The following is an 18,976-nucleotide window of genomic DNA, read 5'->3' on the forward strand; positions in this document are numbered from 1 at the left end:
AAACTGGTAAACTGCTTGTGGTCCCTTACCCACACCTTCCACTTCCAGGATGAAGGAGGCCAACTCCATGAACCAGAAGGAAAGAATATTAAGACCGAGGCCCAGAATTAAAAGAAGGGCTAAACATAATACCTCCTTGGCAGCTACTACCATCTCAAGCACATGGGTTGCTTTGACATTCTTCTACACAGGACTTTTCACCTTTTCACAAGTTATCTTCCTTGACAAGATTGTACTCTCTGTGTAGTCATCTGAGAATATCTAGTTGCTTTTAAAACAGCTCAAGCACCATTTGCTAAGTGACATATAGTTTGTTTCTATTTATAGAATATGCATGTGCTCTTTCTTCTGATGGAATGCAAGTTTCCTGAGGGCAGTATAGTTTTGTTTTTATCTTTTCACCTTACTAGCAAGAAAAGTGTCTGCCATCTGGTAGATGTTTAGTAAATTATTTATGAGAAAATAAATTGAAAAGCAAGAAATAAGTACTAAGTATTTAGTTAGAAGTCAGAACATTTACAAATATTGCTTACCCTCTGACTGCTTCATAATTTTATTGCAATTTCATTAAAATGTGTTGGAATATGATCAAGCAGCCACATATTACAAACAATGAATCACCAAAATACATTTTAACCACAATAAGCTAACATCAATTCTTTACAAGTTACAGCAGAACAGTGCCAAGAACTGTTTTGTAATTTTCATTCAAGATGTTTTATTAAGCATCTAATGTTTGTAAGGAGTTATCAAGTGTTCTAGGGTTACTCTGACATTACTATTAATCTTCGGTCTTATGTAAAGGGTCTCCTAAAAGACCTAGTGCTGTTTTATTCTACTGAAGCTTAAAATTCTAATAAGATTTTTAGGACACCATGTATATGGGTATTTTTTTTTCTACCAATGCAAATTGAATTTTATCCATATTTTCTTACTCTAAGAAGTCTGTACCTTTACCTTTCCATAAATCCTTCTGAGAAAATTCAGTCAACATCCTGGAGGCATGCCTCTAGAACTTTTTAATATGTCTCTGTTATCAGTGAAGTATGTTGACCAGCATTCTATCCACAATCCCTGGATTTTGCTTTATGATGACTATTCTCCCTTTTTAGGTAATTTATGCCAAAGACAATGTCTGTCTTTAGTCTAGCTTCCTGAATCTAAATCAGTATCAGCCATACTCTAGAGCCTACTTACACCCAGTGCCAATGTTTCACCACTACTTATTTTGTTCTTTCTTTTTAGGGGCCCAAGCAGCTTTATTTCTCATCATTCTATGGTGGTATTAAAAAAAAATAATGCGAGCAGAGCAAAGTGGGTTAGGGAAAATAATTTACATCTGATTGCATTTTTTTTTTTTGGTGGGGCAATGAGGGTCAAGCCACTTGCCCAGGTTCACACAGCTAGAAAGTGTCAAGTGTCTGAGGCTGGACTTGAAATCAGGTCCTCCTGAATACAAGGCCAGTGCTTTATCCACTGTGCCACCAAGCTGCCCCTATCTGATAGCATTTTACCCAACTTTCTCCATGATATTTTTTAGATACTAGCTTCTTAAACTGTGGGTCTTGACCACATATGTGCTCATGTAACTGAATGTGGGGGGGTCCTGAAACATTTGGCATCAGTAAAAGGTTATGTACATCTATTTTATATACCTATATACCAAGGGTCATTTTAAAAATTTCTCAAGCAAAAAGTTATTGAGAGTGGAAAAAGTTTCAAAAGCCCTGCTCTTGTTAACTGTTCTCTTCTTGTGTGTGTGTGTGTGTGTGTGTGTGTGTGTGTGTGTGTGTGTGTGTGTGTTGGTGAGGCAATTGGGGTTAAGTGACTTGCCCAGGGTCACACAGCTAGAAGTGTCAAGGGTCTGAGGCTGGATTTGAACTCAGGTCCTCCTGAATCCAGGGCCAGTGCTCTATCCTCTGTGCCACCTAGCTGCCCCAACTGTTATCTTCTAATGAAGGACTCTGGGTTCACAGTAGGGTCTCATAGCCTCAGGCCTCTCTACTGACACTTGAGAAACTCTTTCAGGTCTTCCTGAAAGTTGATGAATTCCTTGTGTTTTAATGCTGTGCTGAGCTTGATCATTTCGTCTGCAAACATATTGTCCCTGGGCAATCCCTCAGTCAACCAGGAAGACCATCCAATGCTCATACAAGGCCCAGTCCAGGGAATCAGTGTTCAGCATGTAGTTTGTATTCTAACAGTTGAACCTGTTGGTGGGCTGAAAGCTAATTTCCCTGATGAAGAAAAGGTCACTCTCAACATCTTCTTTCTGTCCAACCTCATCCTTCAGATAATTGCCTTCCAATACAAGGGCCTTCTTGGGATTGTCATTCACAACCTCCACCATGAAGTTTGGGGTTGATATAAGTTCAGACTCTTGATGTTCTCTTGCTTTCTGTCCCTCTGGTGGCTCATCAATAAATGTCGGTGGCATACTGACCTTGATCTTCTGACCAGCTAATCTCCAGATCCACTTGGCTTCTTTCCTTGCATACCCAGTTCCTAATCCTGGGACATTTGGGGACACTCCCATATAAAAGTGGTGAAAAACACTTTATATGGCTATGAAAATATGGACTAGTCAGAATCATGCAATGCTAAAAATTAAGAAATTAATTACATAAAATTAAAATGGAGAAAATATGACATTCTGAAAAGGAAAGGAAAATTGCTCATGTCTAAGAATATTATTTTGGAAAATTGAGCATGATTCAACAGTAAGTATTTTTTTTAAGAGAAATGATGCCTTCTAAGCATTCCTATCCCAATGAGTAGATCTGGGCAGAGTTATCAGAAGTTAAATGCAGCAGACAAAAAAAAAGTGTGAACATTCCAAAAATACTAAGGGATAGATCAAGTGCTTAAATTATGTTGACTTTAATGGTCAAAGAGAAAATAAAGAACGATTAGTTAACAGACTTGGTTTGCAATATAATGAAAAACACACAATAAAAACAAAATAGTAGAGGAAAGGGGATGAGAAACTTACTAATCATTCTGATTGTGGGATCAGAGGATGAGATTATAAAAACACAAAGGTAGCAGGAGGAGATTTTCTTAAGTATCACTTTTATCTTGACCAGATAAGGGAACATTTATATATTAAGAAAAGGTTTCATTACAATAAAAGTAGGATTAAGTAAGTAGAGCTGAGGTAAGAAAGGGAAGATTCAGAGGGAAACTTGATGAGGGAAAGAGTGGTTTAAAAAAGAATATAAAGGACTATCTCAAATAAAAACACTCCAGTTATTGTGAGTTTATTAGGAAAAGAAAGAAACAAAAAGGCTGAATAATCTGGGTCTGGGCAGAGAAAGAAAGGAGAGAGGAATTGGAATTCCTATTTGAAATATAGTTATCTACTACAGATCTTAGTGTTTGCTTTTATTTTCTTTTTTTCTTCTGATGAAAGAAGTTGGAGAGAGAAATATTATACCGAGGTTTAAGGGTAGAGAAAAACAAACATAGCTATGATAACCATGAACAGAATTAAATGAATTTGCCCCCAAAACCTCTCTGAAATTGTAAAGTTTTATACAGTTAAAATGAAGGTGTTAAGCAGAATTATTATTATTTTTTGCCTATGTTGAATCTCCTGAAATAGGCATAACAGTTATTCTCTAAGTCAAGACATCAATAAAAAACAAATGTGGCTTTAGGAAACAAATTAGGAAATTCTATTATGTTTAAAGATACCAGAGATAATGAATGCATATCAATATTAACTGTACATGTATAGGATCAAATGAAATAAAGTATATACAAAATTCAGAAAACATTAAACCTCATAAAAATGGAAATTATTATAATTCCTCCATCAAACTTAAATGCAAAGCTGACAGTTACAAAAAAATCTATATAGTAAGAGAGTAATCATGGGTGACTTCAATATGGCTTTCCTAGACTTAGCATTATCTAACAAAATGAAAAACAAAGGAAAAAAAGGATCCAAAAAGAATATAAAAAATTAAATATGATAGAGCTTTAGAGCTTGCTGATTAAAAATCTTAAGGAAAGTACCTATTTTTGTAACTTCACACAGTACTTGAATAAAAGCTGACTTTGTCCTGCATTGTAAAAAACATGAAATACATAAATATGAAATATACTTTATTAGGTCATTTTGTAATAAAATTACATTTCATAAATGCTTTGTAGACTCAGAAACAATTGGTGACAAAATAATGATATCCTAAAGAATGGTTGGAAAACAGAGCAAGCCATAGAAATATTATGCAATTATATTAAATAAAAATGTAAAAATTCATGAGATAAACTATGTTTGTGAGCTAAAATTTCTAACTCTGCACATTTTTTAACAAATAAAGGGAAATAGAAAATGAACTTAATATTCAAGGAAAAAAATTAGAACATCAAGAAATCAATATTGTGAAAATAAGTATAATAAAAATTCTGTAAATAAAAACAAGATAAATTGATAACATTTAAAATTATTTAAATTGTTTTATAAATGTAAGATATATATTTAAAACACCAATTAAGTTAGCAGTAGATAATTAGATTTTTGAAAGATAAAGGAAAAGCAAATCATGAAAAGTATAAAAATGGAGAGAGAAAATTCACAACAAATGGAATAGAAAATTTTAAAATAATCAGAATTTACTAGAATAAGAATGATTTTGATGAGTTATATCTACAAATTACATTCAGGTTTAAAATTCACTTTATGTAGAATCATAATATCATAGTGTCAGAAGTTTTGAGACAGAAAGGGCGTCAGAAGACATCCAGTCCAACTCCTTTTTTATTTCTTTGCAAATGAAACTAAGGCTCATACACACTATCAGTGACTTACAGCAAATGTTAGGCATGATGTGAACAATGTTGTCCTGATTCAAAGTCTTTGTAGTTGAAAAGTTAACGGAAATACATGTATATTTACAAAAATGACAAAAACCCCCTGGATTTTCAAAACCTAAAAATCAGGAATATAAACAAGCCAATATCAGAAAGAAAAAAGTTGTTTGAGCTATAAGTTATCTTTCATAGTAGAAGAGACACAAAATTTTTGGTTCAAATGGATACATTTAAAAACAAATAAGCACAGGGGGCAGCTAGGTGGCACAGTGGATAAAGCACCGGCCCTGGATTCAGGAGGACCTGAGCTCAAATCTGGCCTCAGGCACTTGACACTTACTAGTTGTGTGACCCTGGGTAAGTCACTTAACCCTCATTGCCCAGAAAAAAAAATTAATAAATAAACATATATAATATATAAACAGCTTTCAAAAATAGAGAAAAAAAGGGGACTTTATCATATTCCTAATATGAAACAGAAGATTCTAATACCTAAGCAAAGAGAGAAAATGGAGAGGATACTCTACACTTACTACTAATAAAATTTGACCAAAAAACTTGAAGCAAAATAAAAGCAAAGGGGAAACAGTAAATTAAAAAAAATATTTATTAAATTCTACGTGTCCATCATTCATTGCTCTAAGGGCTAGGAATACAAATAAAGGCAAAGAAAATAAAATGAAACACCATTCTCCTTGTCCTCGAGGGAGACAAAATCTAAAAAAAAAAACTGCATATGGAAGACATACACCAAATAGCTAGAAGTTAATTTTTAATGGGAAGTTATTAGTAGCTAGAAAGACCTTAAAATAAATCCTACAGAAAATAAGATATTATTTGGGCCTTGAAGGAATCGAGGGAAGTGAGGTGGAGGTTAGAGGGCAAAACATTTCAGGCACTGGGGACAGCAACTAATATGCCATGAGGAGGGGAGATGGGTGTTGTGCTTGAGGAACTGCTAGTAATTCAGTATTATTGGATCGTGGAATGTGCACTGTGGAGTGAGGTTAAAGAACAATGGAAAGGAGGGAATATATCGTGCATGTTATGAAGAGCTTTAAATGACAACCAGAGAACTTTGGTTGCTGTGGAGAAAATTCCTACCCCACAGTATTAGATGAATAATACACCAAAGTCTCCAAACCAAAGAAAAATAGGTTTATTGAGAGAGGTATCCTGTCTCACACTAAAGCCTGGCTTAGGTCTGGGACTGAAAGAAGCAAAACCTCAGGATTCCCAGATATGTATACCCATATAGCCCCAAGATTAAAGTATTATAAATGCAGTTAGATATTTTTTGCAATAAGCAATTATATAGCTGTCTTCTCATCTCTTGGTCCCTCATATCATCATTGCTAAGTAACAAAGCTCAAAACATCTAAAATTGCAATATCATATGTCACATTGTGGAAATTAAAAACAAAAACAAAAACACAAAACCTTGTTTGGATTTGGAAGTGGCCATCTGTGGCAATCTATTTGACATTTGTGACACTTTTAGGACATTTAATGAATTTGAAATGCCTTAACAGGTCGATCTTATTGCTTTACATCTTATTTTAACACTTCTGATTGGTCCATAGCAACTCCAGAGTAGTTATTTTAGGTACTGACCTTTATGCTGATTGGTCCATCCTAACCACACATTATAGGAGGATACTATAATGTATGAAAAGAAATGTTGATCCAAGCATTTTCCAATTTGGCTTAATTCATTATCAGCTACTGAAGCTTGAATCACCTATATTGGTAAGGAATGAATTAAATCATGTATACAAGTAAGGAATGTGGAAAAGCTCACTCACATTGTTTAGTGGAGGATGAATTAAAGAGACAATTGAGGCAAGAAAACCTGTTAGAAGTCTATTAGAAGGGGCAGCTAGATGGTGCAGTAGATAAAGCACCGGCCTTGGATTCAGGAGTACCTGAGTTCAAATCCAGCCTCAGACATTTGATATTAGCTGTGTGACCTTGGGCAAGTCACTTAACCCTCATTGCCCCACCAAAAACAACAAACAAAAAAACCCCAAGAAGTCTATTTGAAGGGGCAGCTAGGTAGTGTAGTGGATAAAGCAATGGCCCTGGATTCAGGAGGACCTGAGTTCAAATCTGGCCTCAGACATTTGATATTAGCTGTGTTACCTTGGGCAAGTCACTTAACCCTCACTGCCCCACAAAAAATAAAATAAAAAGAATTCTATTAGACTATTAGACTAGGCAATGAGCACATTCAATACTGTTGTTGCCATACAAATCAAAGGGGACATATGCAAGACATGTTGTCAATGTAGAAACAACTATTTGGGATGTTTGGGAAAAGATTGACTATGTGGAGTGAGGAGTCAGAGATGAATGTGAGGTTTGGGGACTAAGTAACTGTGAGGATATTGGTACCTTCCACATTAAGAGGGATACACAGAATTGAAGAGGGTTTGAAGAAAAGATTATGAGTTTTCATTTGAATTTGTTGAGTTTGACATGCCTTTGGGACACCTTAATTGAAATATAAAAGAGGTAGTTGGAGATCCATGAATGGAGTTCAGAAGAGATGCTAGGGTGTTATATCAATATGTGGGAGTCATCAGCATGGAGAAGACAAGCCCCAGGAAGTGATTAGATCTTCAGATAGGATACTGTCTAATAGGGGTTCTTTACATTTTTTTGTGTCATGGGCCTACTGGGCAATCTGAAGAAATCAATATACTCTTTCTCAGAATAATCTTTTTAAATATCTAAAACAAACATATAAGATTATAAAGAAAACTAAGTATTAAAATACATATCATCATAATTGCAGGTAAAGAACCTCTGATATAGAACAAAAATAGAAAGGGGACCAGGACAAAGTGTTGTGGGACACCCATGGTTAGTTGGTGTGACTTGAAGAACTAGCAAAGGAGAATGAGCAGCTATTGGATAGAAAGGAAGAGAATCAGAAGAGATTGGTTTTAGGAAAACCTAGAGAAGAGTGAGTATATAAGAGGATTTAGTGATCCACAGTAGTAAATTCTGCAGAGAAGTCCAGTAGGATTAGGAGTGGGAAAAGGCCATTGTATATGGTAATTAAAATTTGATAACTTAGGGGAGGGCAGTTTCAGTTGAAATTCAAAATGAGAAGAAAATTTGCAGAGGTTTTAGAAGAGAGTGAAAACAGAGAAAGTTGAAGCATCTATGGATAGCTTTTTTTTTTTGGTAATGAAAATAGAAGATAATAGCTAGTTGGCATGGGAAGATAAAAGTGTTTTATAGGTTGTTTTTTGTTTTTTGTTTTTGTTTTTTATAGTTAACACATGGATATGTTTGAGAAAGAAAAGAAGCAGCCAGCAGCCAGAGAGAGGTGGAAGATAAGATAGAAAATTAGGATGTTTATGTGGTTCATTTCTGGATGTATCATGAAGGGATGGAATCAAAGAAAGTTTTGGGAAGTTTGCCTTGGCATCAATTAATTTGGAAGTGGTCACAACTAATTTGTTAAATTTATATTGGGAATTTATTGATGGTTCAACATTGCGAAAGCTATATAAAGCTATATGGCAATGAGCTCAGAAAAAATCAAATAAAAGAGCCCACATTTGGGATAAAAACACTAAAAATCATAGGAATTAAAGGACCCTTCCTTTATATCAGTTGTTCTTTTTTCTATTACAATGATTCTATTTTTAGATTTATTTATTTATTTATTTTTGGGTGGGGCAATGAGGGATTTGTGACTTGCTCAGGGTCACACAGCTAGTGTCAAGTGTCTGAGTCTGGATTTGAACTCAGGTCCTCTTGAATCCAAGGCCTGTGCTTTATCCACTGCACCACCTAGCTGCCCCCTATATAAGTTGTTCTTAAACCTATGTTCCACAGAACCACATAAACTTGAATCAGAAAGTATATCTTTATTTTCAGTAACCACTAACTGAAATTTAGCATTTTCATCAATTATGAATTAGAAAAAAATCCCACACAATTCTAAGAAAAAGTTCACAGACGTTATCAGATTTCCAAAGGCTTCCATGACACAAAAAAGTTAGCAACCTCTGCTTTATGTGATCAAAAGCATGTATCAAAAAACACAAGATAGCATTATTTATAATGAAGACTTTAATAAACATTTTCCTAGTAAAACTCAGGCAAAATGAAAGATGTCTCATTTCTTCAATAGTATTTAACGTATAATCACAAATGTTAGTAATATCCATAAGTCAAGAAAACTACAGGGAATAAACATACTCAAAAAGAAAACATTTATTTTTTATTTTTCTGATGATAGTATAACTTTGACTTAACGAACCCCAACAAATGAAAATTATAAATGACAATTAACATATTTGGTAAAGTAATAAAGTATCTAAATGTATATATTTACTTTTCTGCATATGGCTAATCAAATACAGGAAAAAGATAAATAAAGAAAGTGGCCTATAAAAACTATGATATTCATAAAATATATTCTAGTAAACCTATAAAACTCACATACAAGTAAAATAAGTACAACAATAGACAACAGAAATAAAGAGAAATAACTTGTTAAATATTCATGATTCTTCTAGACATTGTCTACATAATAAAAATTAAATTATAAAAATTAGTCTTCAGTTTTATTCTCTTTCCAATGGAAATAGCAAGAGGTTACCATAGAACAAGAAAATATGATGATAACATTCATTTAGAAATAAAGATAAATAATTTTATGGAATTTTTAAATGTAGGTACAAATAGAGTATATGGGTTACTTATAAAAGCATACTATAGTAAACTGACCATGAGAAACATTTGATTATTTCTTTTAAAAATTAGAAAATAATATATCATAGGAACATTTAATGGAGATCTAGATGCTAAGAAACACAGAAACAAAGTACTCATTAAGCTCAATGATACAAACTGCTGAGGGGAAATTTTGCTATTGAACAAGAACTGATGAGAAGAAAAAGAAATCTATTTGGACAAAAATAAGTTTATATCAGTATTTCAGACCATATATGTACCAAAATGTCATATAATCGAAATAGAAAAAAAATAATTTTAAAAAATTAGAAAAGAAAGAAAGTTACTTGTTTTCACATTGTTAATTTCTTTATTTACTTCATTTTAGTTGTATGACCAACTAATTAATTTTCTCCTTTCTCTTATTAAGAAGGAAACAAACCAAAAATTAAAAAGTAAACAAACAGTGGTCAGTGATATAAATCTTCACTTAAACTTTGATATGTTGTGGCATTCTTTTCTTTAATATAATTGTGTAATATAAAGTTAAAGGGTGTATGGAGTGGTAAGGGAGGAATAGCACCTCTGATGTGAGAACTCGTTTAACACTTTTCAGGGTTGCTTATCCCCTTTGTTATCCAAATAGTCACCCAGCTCTCATCTGTGACTCCAAGAAGCTGTAACATGCACCGTGGCCACAGCTTGGCAGAAGTTTCTTGGCAGATGGGCTAAACTAGATTGACAGTAAACAACAGATCTAAAAACCAGTGGTGAGTTGGGGGGATGTCTACACAAAGCATATAAAGAAGTTACCTGGCAGAATGGACAGAGGAGACTAATTTTTCCAAGGGTCATGAAAGAGTCTGAAGCAGGTGCTGTGGAGCCCTTAGAGCTTGGTCGAACATCAAAGACAATAGGGTCATCTGCCATATCCCAGGATATTGCCAGCCTTTCTGACTTTTGTCTTGCCACTGTACTTCAATAACTCTGGAAGAGAGAATGAGGCCGATTACTTTGTGTACCTTTGCTTCACTTAAATCCAATTCACAGAAATGTAAAGATATCACCCCGTGATGTCATTGGTCCTCATCAAAAATGAAGGACAGGGGGCAGCTAGGTGTTGCAGTGGATAGAGCACTGTCCCTGGATTCAGGGGGACCTGAGTTCAAATCTGGCCTCAGACACTTAACACTTACTAGCTGTGTGCCCCTGGGCAAGTCACTTAACCCCAATTGCCTCACTAAAAAAAAAAAAAAAATGAAGGACAAAGATCAACATGTAATGTTTATAATTTGTAACATATGTTTTATTCTTTCTTCCTGCTCTTTGATAAAAAATGTCACCACAATAGTATGTCCATAGAAGGAAAGAGTCTGTTCAAATAAGGAAAGTTCATGATAACTGATAGATTTTTCCATACTCCATTGATACCCATGTAATATCAAGAAAACTAGATGGATAGGACTTTCATGAAGTATTTATGATAAGGTACAGACAAGATTTACCTAGAACTCAAAGGACAGATAGATTGAGATTTTTACCAGTGGAGGGAGTACTCAAATGACATTATAGACACATAGAATATTTAAAACATTCATGTATCATAAGTTCTTCAGTCATTCCACTATCATTGAAAATAGTGCTTTATTAAATGTTTGTACATTAAAATATGTCTTTCCTTAATTTAAATAAATTGTCTTATAAAATATAAAAAGGGGTTTAGATATTTCAGAATGGATGAAGAATTTAATAAATTTTTTTCTATAACTTCAAACTGCTTACCAGAATACTAAAAGAAATTTACCAGCAGGAAATTATCACCTCAACATTTCCACTACTCACTAACAGTAACTTTTTTCTTTCTTTAAAATTTTTATTACTTTGTAGTATATTAGATAATACAAGCTTGTTTCAATTTGTATGTGTCTAATTCATTAAAGATTTTGAAATTTTTCAGGTGGTCAGTGGTGGTTTATAATTCTTCTGAAAACTCTTTAATATCTTAGACTACTTTATATATTGGAAATAATTAGGAAATAGAGATTTGCAAAAATTCTTTCAGGTTTCAGTAGGAAATCTTTTATCAAAGATTTTCCCTTTTAATTCTCTTTCTTCTGATTCTAGTTTTATTGATTTTTTTTTCATGAGTGTAGGTATTTTATGTTGTAGTCTTTGCCATATCTGGGTATTGACTTTCCCCTTATCTATAATTGGGAAAGGTCCATCCTTCCAATCTTACGTTATGTCTACTCTAGATTAGATGTTCAGTTCGACTTTATTGTGCAAATATCTAAAATTAAAACTCTCTTCTCAGGTAGTTTATATTCCTTTGGAATAAATAGCATTTATGCAATAAGTCAATACAAAATATGTTCAGGGGAATGACATGGTCCCACTTTTATATTAGGAATGTCAGTTTTGCAGCTGTGGGAAGGATGATTTAGTTAATGGAGAGACATGTGGTAGGGAAAATATTTAAGAGGTTATAGGAATCTTCCATGCCAGAGGTGATGAGGACTTGAAATAAAGAGGAAACCAATTTTAACTTTCATATTATCTTTCCAGAAGCTGTCTTCTAGTTCAAAATGTGGGACGTTTTGGCCATCTGGAATGTCTTCAAAGCTGCCGAGAAAAAAAGGTGGACAGAAGCCAGGAAGTTGCCTGAGCTTTCCCATGTTTCCCTCAAAAACAACATTAAATCAAGCCTCTAAACAGATTCTTGAACTATAGAACATACAAAAAGACACAGAGACACAATCCTCCTACTTGATATAATTTAGAAGACTCCAGGAAAGGCATGTCTCATCTGGGTGACGGGGAGCGGTGGCTCAGCACTGGTCAGTTCAACACAGTTCAGCTCAGCTGGCAGCTCAGCTCAGCGGGCAGCTCGACACTACTGCAGCTCGACACTACTGCAGCTCAACACAACTGAGGGGTGGGGCAGCAGCTGAGAGCAGTAAGAAGGTTGCAACAGTGACCCCTGTGACCCAGGAGCAGACTTCAACTTTATAAGTTTAAAAATAGACTACAACACGAACAAGAAACAAAAAAGGACCATTGACAGCTTCTAGTGGTGAAGGGAAGACCAAAACTAAAACGTAGATGAGTTTGTCAAATGCTTACAAGAGAAGACTCAAGTGGAAGAGGATCTTGTCTCAAGACCAAAAAAGCCTTCTTTGAGGGCTCAAAAAGGCTTTTAAAAACCAAATGAGAGAGGTAGAAAGAAAAAAAATGAAAAAAAGAAATGAGTTACATTGCAAAAAGAAGCACAAAAATTGACTGAGGAAAACAATTCCTTAAAAAATACAATTTGACAAAAGAGAGAAAAAAAAATGAACAAATGGGAGAAAAAAAAGGCCAAATAGAAAAAGAGGTGTGATATGGGAGAAAGCACATGGGTCCTTAGGATTCCTCTGTAAAGAATTACACTCTTGGGGGCGGCTAGGTGGCGCAGTGGATAAGGCACCGGCCCTGGATTCAGAGTACATGAGTTCAATTCTGGCCTCAACACTTGACACTTACCAGCTGTGTGACCCTGGGGAAAGTCACTTAACCCCATTGCCCCACAAAAACAAACAAACAAACAAAAAAACCCAAAAAAACAAGAATTACACTCTTGCACAAGTCCTATTTAGGAATAGGAACTCTTGGGGTACAAGAGAAACTGCCCGGAAAGAAGGTTTAAAAAATTCTTTCCTCTCTGACTAGCTTGGGGAACATCCTTTTATAGAGCTAGGATGGCATAGGTAAAATGTCTCTATTTGGTGATAGGGTCGAAGTCATCTGGTGGTGGGTTGGGTTAGTTTGATGATGGGTCATAGGCAATCTGGTGATGGGTGTTAACTCCATTCTGGTGGGTTCCAGCAATCTGCTGGTGGGTGGTTTCCTTGTCCTCTCCTGGTGCAGCAATGCCTAACAGGAATACCTCATCTAGGTGGTGAAGAGGACTGAAATGTAGGGTGGTGGTCCTGGAACTTTCTCAGTTGTATCAGGTGCTGCTTATCTCTTTTAGGTGTGTCTGTCCTTTGGTTGAGCTCAAGGAGAAGCCTCCTTGTTCTCAGGGGAAGACTCAGGGGCACAGGCTTCTTGGAGCTAAAAACCACAACACACAAAGCTGGTTGATTAGCACGTTGGCCTGGGGTCATCTAAGGACCAGGGAACAGGCTGGGTGAGTGAAGAACCTGATTCTCCTTAAATCATACCACCTGGAACTTCTTAAGCTCAGAATACTGCAGCCTGGAAACAGTGCCCCACTTTAAGGAGCTAAAAGTCAAGTAAAAGAAAGGCAAGATGAGCAAAGAAAGGTGAGGACCATAGAAAGTTTCTTCAGTAACAAGGAAGACCAAGGGGCATCCTCAGAGGAAGATGTCAACATCAGGACCCCTATATCTAAAGCTACCAAGAAAAATATGAATTGGTTTCAGGCCACACAGGTACTCAAAAAGGACTTTGAAGATAAAGTTAGAGAGGTAGAGTAAAAAATGGAAAGAGAAATGAGAGTGATGCAGGAATGACATGAGAAAAAAGTCAACAGCTTGAAAAGTCAAATTAGCCAAATGGAAAAGGAGGTACAAAAGTTCTCTGATGAAAATAATTGCCTAAGAATTAGAATTGAATGAATGAAAGCCAGTTACTTTATGAGAAACCAAGACACAATAAAGCAAATACAAATGAATAAAAAAAATAGAGGGCAATGTGAAATAACTTCTGGGAAAAACTTCTGACTTGTAAAATAGATCCAGGAGAGTTAATTTGAAAATTATTGGTCTACCTGAAAACCATGATCAAGGAAAGAGCTTAGACACCATCTTCCAAGATTTTTCAGGGAAAATTGCCCTGAAATTCTAGAAGAAGAAGCTAAAATAGAAATTGAAAGAATCCACCGATCACCACCAGAAAGAGATCCCAAAAGGAAAACTGCTAGGAATGTTATAGCCAAATTCCAGAGCTCTCAGGTCAAGGAGAAAATATTGCAAGCTGCCAAAAAGAAAGAATTCAAGTACTGTGGAGCCCCAGTCAGGATAGCACAAGATCTAACAACTTCTACATTAAAGGACCAGAGGGCATGGAATATCATATTCCAAAGGGCAAAGGAATTGGGATTACAACCAAGAATCACCTACCAAGCAAAACTCATCATCATCTTTCAGCGGAAAAAATGGGACTTTAATGAAAAAGAAGACTTTCAGATACTTGTGATGAAAAGACCTGAACTGAATGGAAAATTTGACTTTCAAATACAAGACCCTAGAGAACCATAAAAAATTGGAGCTGGGAGACATAACTGGGGTCGTACAGTGGGCAACTGTCTTGTGTCTGAGGCCCGGTTTTGGCTGGGATCCCCCTGGGTCCAGGGGTGATGCTTTGTACACTGTGTTACTTAGCTAGGTGATGACATCTTTAGGGTTAAATTGAGGGGTAAAGGGAATTCACTGGGGGAGGGGGAAGGGCAGAAGTGAAATCCTACATGAAAGTAACAGGAAAAGGCTTATGGAGTTGGGGAAGAGATGGGAGAGGAGCAGGGCAGTAAATGAATTTTACACTCATCAGAAAAGGCTCAAAGACCTTGAACTCATCAGTGCTGCCTCAAGGAGGGATTAACAGACACACCTAACTGGGTGGAGTAATCTATTTAATCTGGGAAGTAAATGAGACTAACACTCTTCAGAATTGGCTCAAAGACCTCAATATCATTAGAATTGGCTCAAGAAGGGAATAATGTACACACTCTATTTGGTGGAGAATCTCTCTAACCCTGCAGGAAAATAGGAGGGGAAGGGGATAAAGAAAGAGGGGCAAAAGAAGGAAGGGCAGAGTGTGGAGGGGACAGACAGAAGCTAAATCCCTTTTGAAGAGTGATAGGATGAAAGAAGATGGATCATAGAATAAATATCATGGGAAGGGAATAGATGTAAGGGAAACCCGTTAACAATAGTAATCATGAAAAAGCGAAAAGGGTGGAAAATTGTACAAAAATATTTATAAAAATTAAAAAGGGCAGATACAAGCTAATAATTCCATGAGACACCAAGAAATTATCAAGCAGAATTAAAAGACTGAAAAAATAGAAGAAAATGTTAAATACCTCATTGGAAAAACAACTGGCGTGGAAATTAGACCCAGGAAAGATAATCTGAGAATTATTGTTCTACCTGAAAGCCATGATCATGAAAAGAGTCTAGATACCATATTCCAGGGAATTATCAAGGAAAACTGCCCTGAAATTGTAGAATCAGAGGATAAAAATCACCTCCTGAAAGAGACTCCAAAAGGAAAACTTCAAGGAATGTTGTAGGCAAACTCCAGAATTATCAAGTGAAGGCAAAAATACTCCAAGATGCCAGAAAGAAACCATTTAAATATCATGGAGCCTCAGTCAGGATTTCACAGGATCTGGCAGCTTCAACATTAAAGGGTCACAGGGCTTAGAATATGAAAATTGGGAAAGTAAACGAGCTTGGATTACAACCCATAATCAACTACCCAGAAAAACTGATAATTGTCTTTCAGGGGAAAAGATGGACATTCAAAGAAATAGGGGACTTCCAAGGCTTCCTAGGAAAAAGACCAGAACTGAACAGAAAATTTGATCTTCAAATACAAAATTCAAGAGAAATATAAAGAGTCAAACAAGGGAAGGAGAGGGGGAGGTTGTTCAATGAGGTTAAACTGCTTACATCCCTATAAGGGAGGATAATACTTTTAATTCTTGGGATCAGTATCTCAGTTATGGTATTGTTATTAAGTTGACTTTGATGCAATGATATAAAGAAACTTAAGAGGAAGAATAAAAGAAGACTAGGGGGAGGAGAGAAAGGGAGAGGTGTAATGGGTTTAATTTGCATCATATGAAAAGGCACAAAAAGAAACCAATACAGTAGAGGGAAAGAAGAAAGGGTTGAGCATTGTATCAACCTTTCTTTCATCAGATTTGATTCAGGGAGGGAATAAAATACACTACCATTTGTATAAAGGAACTTAGCTTACTCTTTAAGGAAACAAAAGGGAAATGATGGTATTGATATAAGGGAGGGCAGACGCAGTGCCGGGGAAAGGGGCAAGAAAAGGAAGGGCAGCTGATAAGAGGGAGGCAGATTGAGGGAGGCAGGGGGTGGTCAGAAGCAACAACTGGTCAAGAGGAATAGGGTGAAGTAGGGAACAAAGAGTACAAACAAAAGGGAAAAGAGGATGGAGGGAAATAAACAGTTATGAATCTTAGGCTGTGAATGTGAATAGGATAAACTCTCATAAAACTGAAGCAAATAGCAGAGTGGATTAAAATCAGAAATCTACAATATGTTGTTTAAAATAAACACATTTGAAGCAGAGAGATACACATAGAGTAAAAGTAAAAGGTTTAAGCAGACTATATTATGCTTCAGCTGTGGTCAAAAAAGCAGGGATAGCAAGTCTTATCTCAGACAAAGCAAAAGCAAAAAATAGATCTAATTATAAGAGATAAGGAGGAAACTACATCTTGCTAAAGATATGAGAGATAATGAAGTAAGATCAATACTAAACATTTATGCACCAATTGTATAGCATCCAAATTCTTAGGGGAGAAGTTAAATGAGTTACAAGAGGACATAGACAGCAAAACTATACTAGTGGGGGATCTGAACCTTCCCCTCTCAGAATTAGATAAATCTAATCACAAAATAAATAAGAAAGAAGTTAAAGAGGTGATTAGAATGTTAGAAAAATTAGATATGATAGATGTCTGGAGAAAATTGAATGGGGATATAAAGGAATATACCGTTTTTCTCAGCAGTATATGGCACATACTCAAAAATTGACCATGTATTAGGGCACAAAAACCTCATAGTCAAATGTAGAAAGGCAGAAATGTGAATTATGAATGCAGATTGAACCATACTGTTTCTAATTTGGGACTGTTGTTTTTTTCCTTCTATTTTGAGGTTTTTCCCTTGTGTTCTGATTCTTCTTTCACAAGATGACTAATGTAGAAATATGTTTAATTTGATTGTACATATACAACCTGTATCAGATTGCTTTCTGTCTTGGGGAGGAGAGAGGGAAGTGAGTGTTAGAGAAAAATTCAGAACTAAAAATCCTGTGGCAAAAATGTTGGAAAATTTATCCGTAGTTGGTAACTGGAAATTAATAAAATTCTTCTTAAAAAGCTGCTGAGAACTGGACTGACTGGTAGGGTCCTTGCTACGTGGTCCTGCTCCATTTTCGAGCTTCTCTTTTCAGGAAAATACTTAGAAGCCAGTCATGAAAGAAGACAAACCCAAAGGCCTGCCTTCAAAGTCCCTGAAGTAACCCATATAGCATCAAGGTGCCAGCCATGCTCACCACACATGGCAAAATTGCCTGATTCAGGGTACCTTGATTGGCTCTTGCAGATGCAGCTGGGTTCAGGAATAAATGAATTGGACTTGAAAGTCAGGATTACTGGTGACTCATTAGGAATACGAATCTTCTGAAGTTATCAACAACTTCACACCAAGAAGCTATGATGGAGAAAGAGGAGGAAGCAGTATCCCCAGGACAGAGATACTTGGCTACATTTCTTAGGATAAGGATGCTTTGGAGATAAAAGGTGGGGATGCAGCAATGATTCTTCCCCAAGCATAGACATCTCAGCAGAAGAGGGGTTAGAATGAGAACTGTGTCACAATTCTTTTTTTTTTTTTTGTAAATGTAAAACATGTATTTATTTGTCTATTTATGTACTTATTTATTTATTTTATAGGTTAAACATTTTTATTTATATTTTTCTATTCCAATCTCTATACCTCCTTCCCTTCCTCCAATCCTCCTTTCCTTAGGTGGCAAACAACCCAATATGGGTTGTACATATATGATCATGCAAAACATCATTATATTTGTCACTTAATGAAAGAATGTGAAAAATACCATGCTTCTGTCTGTTCCATCAATATCAGGTGTTTTTTTGTATATTTTTTTTAGGTGGATAGTATGTTTCATCAATATTCTTTGGGGATTGTCTTGGATTATTTTACTGTTGATAATAGTCAAGTCACAGTTCTTCATAAAACAATATTGCTGTCTCTGTGTACAGTGTTCTCTTGGTTCTGCTCACTTCCCAATACATAATTTCATACATATCTTTCCAAGTTTTGCAAAATTCTATAGCCGTTTTGGCATAGTTCCAAATTGCTCTCCAGAATGGTTGAATCTTTTCACAACTCCAAAAGTGGGTTAGCTTCCCGAGTTTTTACACAATCCTTCCAACAAGCAATATTTTCCAGTCTTGTTATATTTACCATTCTAATAGGTATAAGGTGATATCTCAAAGTTGTTTTAATTTGCATTTCCCTGACCAATAATGATTTAGAGCATTTTATATGATTATTGATAACTTTGATTTCTTTGTCTGAAAACTGCCTGTTCATATCCTGATTTATAAATTGTGGAATGACTTGTATTTCTTTTTTCCTGGGGAAAGAAAGAGGATGTTTATTGGGGAGGGAGT

The 18,976-nt window shown here is 35.6% G+C and overlaps 1 pseudogene; it reads right to left on the reverse strand.

Annotated features, from left to right (window-relative positions):
• Nucleotides 1-2,001: 2,001 nt before the first annotated feature.
• On the reverse strand, nucleotides 2,002-10,443 carry LOC122747208 (annotated as a pseudogene).
• Between the last annotated feature and the right edge of the window lie 8,533 nt (nucleotides 10,444-18,976).

Source organism: Dromiciops gliroides, chromosome 3 (assembly GCF_019393635.1).
Source record: "Dromiciops gliroides isolate mDroGli1 chromosome 3, mDroGli1.pri, whole genome shotgun sequence".
NCBI classification, from domain to species: domain Eukaryota; kingdom Metazoa; phylum Chordata; class Mammalia; order Microbiotheria; family Microbiotheriidae; genus Dromiciops; species Dromiciops gliroides.